We start from the raw sequence: 4780 nt of genomic DNA on the forward strand, positions 1-4780 counted from the left end.
GGCTAGAATTATTGGCGGCCATTCTTGAGATCCAGAAAGTCTAAACCTTGTATGTGGTATTCCGAGTAGGATCTGGGAAGGGATGGCTGTGACAAGCTTCAAACTCGTGAGTGCTGGGCGTAGTGACAGACGCAAAAGGATTACTGAATCCTATTCCAGTATGATCGATAACTGACAGATGATTAGCCGTGCGGTGACAGTGCATTTTGGACCATTTTCACTGAGAGGACGGGAAGTAGCCATTGACAATGGTGATGCCCAACATACAGCTTGCCATGGAAAGGAGTATGAAGGATTGGATGAAAGTAGTAGGAAAGCAGAGGTTCAAAAGGAACGAAAGCATCTCCATACGCTTATCTGAAATTCTCACCAATGAATTACATAAGTATTTCTATCCTATTTTATATTTTAATTATATTTTAATTATCAAATCTCCATAACCAATTGAATCCTCTTGACTGAGATTTACAAGGTGACCATAGCTTGCTTCAAGCCGACAATCTCCGTGGGATCGACCCTTACTCACGTAAGGTTTATTACTTGGACAACCCAGTGCACTTGCTGGTTAGTTGTGTGAAGTTGTGACAAAGAATTAAGATTATGAACGTGCGTATTAAGTTTTTAGCACCGTTACCAAGGAATGAGCGATCACGATTTCATGCACCAAGTTTTTGGCGCCGTTACCGAGGATTGTTCTAGTTTGGACAGCTGATGGTTCATCTTGTTGCTCAGATTAGGTAATGTTATTTTAATTTTAAGTTTTTGTTTTTATTCTTTTTATTTTCGAAAAATTTTCAAAAAAAAAATTTTAAAAATAAATTATTCTATGGCTTCGGAATTTTTAAGAATGAATTCTAGAGTTTCATGATGATCTCTTGAAGTCTGGCTGGCTGTAAAGCCATGTCTAATCCTTCGGACCGAGGTTTCAACTATCATTAGAAAAGAGCTTCTTTGTCTTTCTCAGCAATTTAGCTTTTGTATGTAATGATCTGCAAAAGCTTGGCTGGCCATTGGCCATGTCTAGTGTTTTGAATCGGAGCTTTCACTGAAAGCTTGGCTGGCTAGTAAGCCATGTCTAATTCCTTGACTGGAGCTTTAGACTAACATTGCATGATTCCTGGAATTCTCATTAGAAATTTTGAAATCATTATTTTTCTTTTTCCAATTAATTTTTGAAAAATACCAAAAAAATTAATAAAATCATAAAAAAGCAAAAATATTTTGTGTTTCTTGTTTAAGTATAGTGTCAATTCTTAAGTTTGGTGTCAATTACATGCTTTTATAATTTCCTTTAATTTTCAAAAATTCATCATATGTTCTTCATGATCTTCAAGTTGTTCTTGATGATCTCCTTTGTTTGATTTTTGCATTTTTCTTGTTTTGTGTCTTTTCTTGTTTTTCATATGCATTCTTGAATTATTAGTGTCTAAAGAATAAAAATTTTTAAGTTTGGTGTCTTGCATTTTTTCTTTTCTTAAAAATTTTTCAAAAATAAGTCTTTGGTGTTCATCTTGACATTCAAAGTGTTCTTGGTGTTCATCTTGATATTCAAAGTGTTCTTGCATGCATCATGTGTTTTGATCTTGAATTTTCATGTTTTGAGTCTTTTTTTTGTGTTTTTCTCTTTCTTCATTAAAAATTCAAAAATAAAAAAAATATCTTTCCCTTATTCTCTCATAAATTTTCAAAAATTTGGTTTGATTTAGTCAAAAATTTTTTAAATTTAATTGTTTCTTATGAGTCAAGTCAAATTTTCAATTTAAAAAATTCTATCTTTTTCAAATCTTTTTAAAAAATTAAATCTTTTTCATTTTTTCTTTCATAACTTTGAAATTTTCAAAATTTATTTTCAAAATCTTTTTCTTATTTCTATTTCATATTTTCGAAATTAATGCTAACAATTAATGTGATTGATTCAAAAATTTTAAGTCTGTTACTTGCCTAGTAAGAAAGGTTCAATCTTTAAATTTTAAAATCATATCTTTTTGTTTCTTGTTAGTCAAGTAATCAACTTTAATTTTCAAAACCAAATCTTTTTAAAATCTTTTTCAAAAATAAACTTCAATCACATCTTTTTCAAAATCAATTTCAAAATCTTTCCTAACTTCTCACCCTTTTCAAATTTGATTTTCAAATCTTTTTCAATTAACCACTTAAATTTTTGTTTGATTTTAAAAGTTTTCTATTTTAATCATATCTTTTTCAAAACCACCTAACTACTTTTCTCTCTCCAATTTTCGAAAATCACTAACCATTTTTTCAAAATTCTTTTTAATTAACTAATTATTTTAAATTTTAATTTAATTTTATTTCTCCTTTTAATTTTCGAATACTAACTAATAAATTAAATAAAAACAAAAATATTTTTCTTTTATTTTAATTTGAAATTTCAAATTTTTCTCTTCTCCTTCTTCTATTCTTCTCTTCCTCTACTAACATAAATGAATCTCTATACTGTGACATAGAGGATTCCATATTTTCTTTTCTGTTCTCTTCTTTTTCATATGAGCAGGAACAAGGATAAGAACATTCTTATTGAAGCTGATCCTGAACCTGAAAGGACTCTGAAGAGGAAGCTAAGAGAAGCTAAAATACAACTCTCTGAAGAAAATCTGACAGAAATTTTCGAAAAAGAGGGAGACATGGCCGAAAATAATAATATTGGTGGAGATGCAAGGAAGATGCTTGGTGACTTTACTTCACCAAATTCCAACTTATATGGAAGAAGCATCTCAATCCCTGCTATTGGAGCAAACAATTTTGAGCTAAAGCCTCAATTAGTTTCTCTGATGCAACAGAATTGCAAGTTTCATGGACTTCCATCAGAAGATCCTTTTCAGTTCTTAACTGAATTCTTGCAGATCTGTGATATTGTTAAGACCAATGGGGTTGATCCCGAGGCCTACAGGCTTATGCTTTTCCCGTTCGCTGTAAGAGATAGAGCTAGAAAATGGTTGGACTCTCAACCTAAAGATAGCCTGAACTCTTGGGATAAGCTGGTCACGACTTTCTTAGCCAAGTTCTTTCCTCCTCAAAAGCTTAGCAAGCTTAGAGTGGATGTTCAAACCTTCAAACAGAAAGAAGGTGAATCCCTCTATGAAGCTTGGGAGAGATATAAGCAACTGACCAAAAAGTGTCCTTCTGACATGCTTTTAGAATGGACCATCCTGGATATATTCTATGATGGTTTGTCTGAATTATCAAAGATGTCATTGGACCATTCTGCAGGTGGATCCATTCACCTAAAGAAAACGCCTGCAGAAGCTTAGGAACTCATTGACATGGTTGCAAATAACCAATTCATGTACACTTCTGAAAGGAATCCTGTGAGTAATGGGACGCCTCAGAGGAAGGGAGTTCTTGAAATTGATACTCTGAATTCCATATTGGCTCAGAACAAAATATTGACTCAGCAAGTCAATATGATTTCTCAGAGTCTGAATGGATTGCAAGCTGCATCCAACAGTACTAAAGAAGCATTTTTTGAAGAAGAAGCTTATGATCCTGAGAACCCTGCAATAGCAGAGGTGAATTACATGGGGGAACCCTATGGAAACACCTATAATTCCTCATGGAGAAATCATCCAAATTTCTCATGGAAAGATCAACAAAAGCCTCAACAAGGCTTTAATAATGGTGGAAGAAACAGGTTTAGCAATAGCAAGCCTTTTCCATCATCCACTCAGTAACAGACAGAGAATTCTGAGCAGAGTCCATCTAACTTAGCAAATATAGTCTCTGATCTATCTAAGGCTACTCTAAGTTTCATGAATGAAATAAGGTCCTCCATTAGAAATTTGGAGGCACAAGTGGGCCAGCTGAGTAAAAGAGTCACTGAAACTCCTCCTAGTACTCTTCCAAGCAATACAGAAGAGAATCCAAAAAGAGAGTGCAAGGCCATAACCTTACTTGGTGTGGCCAAACCCAGAGAGGAGGAGAAGGACATGAATCCTAGTGAGGAAGACCTCCTGGGACGTTCACTGACCAATAAGGAGTTTCCCTTTGAGGAACCAAAGGAATCTGAGGCTCATCTAGAGACCATAAAGATTCTATTGAACCTCCTTTTACCATTCATGAGCTCTGATGACTATTCTTCCTCTGAAGAGGATGAAGACATCAGTGAAGAGCAGGTTGCTAAATATCTAGGAGCCATCATGAAGTTGAATGCCAGTTTATTTGGTAATGATACTTGGGAGGATGAACCCCCTCTTGTTCTCCAATGAACTCAGTGCATTGATAAGGCAGACATTGCCTTAAAAGAAACCGGATCCCGAAAAGTTCTTCATACCTTGTACCATAGGCACCATGATCTTTGAGAAGGCTCTGTGTGACCTTGGGTCAGGGATAAACCTCATGCCACTCTCTGTAATAGAGAAACTGGTAATCTATGAGGTACAAGCTGCAAGAATTTCACTAGAGATGGCAGACAAATCAATGAAACAGGCTTATGGATTAGTAGAGGACTTGTTAGTAAAGGTTGAAGGCCTTTACATCCCTGCTGATTTTATAATCCTAGACACTGGGAAGGATGAGGATGAATCCATCATCCTTGGAAGACCCTTCCTAGCCACAGGAAAAGCTGTGATTGATGTGGACAGAGGAGAGTTGGTCCTTCAAATGAATGAGGACAACCTTGTATTTAAAACTCAAGGATCTCCTTCTGTAACCATGGAGAGGAAGCATGAAAAGCTTTTCTCACTGCAGAGTCAACTAAAGCCCCCACAGTCAAACTCTAAGTTTGGTGTTGGGAGGCCACAACTAAACTCTAAGTTTGGTGTTG

The 4780-nt window shown here is 35.1% G+C and overlaps 1 non-coding gene across 1 annotated transcript; it reads right to left on the bottom strand.

Annotated features, from left to right (window-relative positions):
- Positions 1–3044: 3044 nt before the first annotated feature.
- Positions 3045–3152, bottom strand: LOC148580317 (small nucleolar RNA R71). Its single transcript, XR_015895685.1, has one exon. It is a non-coding gene; the product is annotated as a small nucleolar RNA R71 (small nucleolar RNA).
- Positions 3153–4780: the final 1628 nt, after the last annotated feature.

The sequence above is a fragment of the Arachis ipaensis genome, chromosome B10, assembly GCF_059453495.1.
Source record: "Arachis ipaensis isolate K30076 ecotype BB chromosome B10, ASM5945349v1, whole genome shotgun sequence".
NCBI lineage: Eukaryota > Viridiplantae > Streptophyta > Magnoliopsida > Fabales > Fabaceae > Arachis > Arachis ipaensis.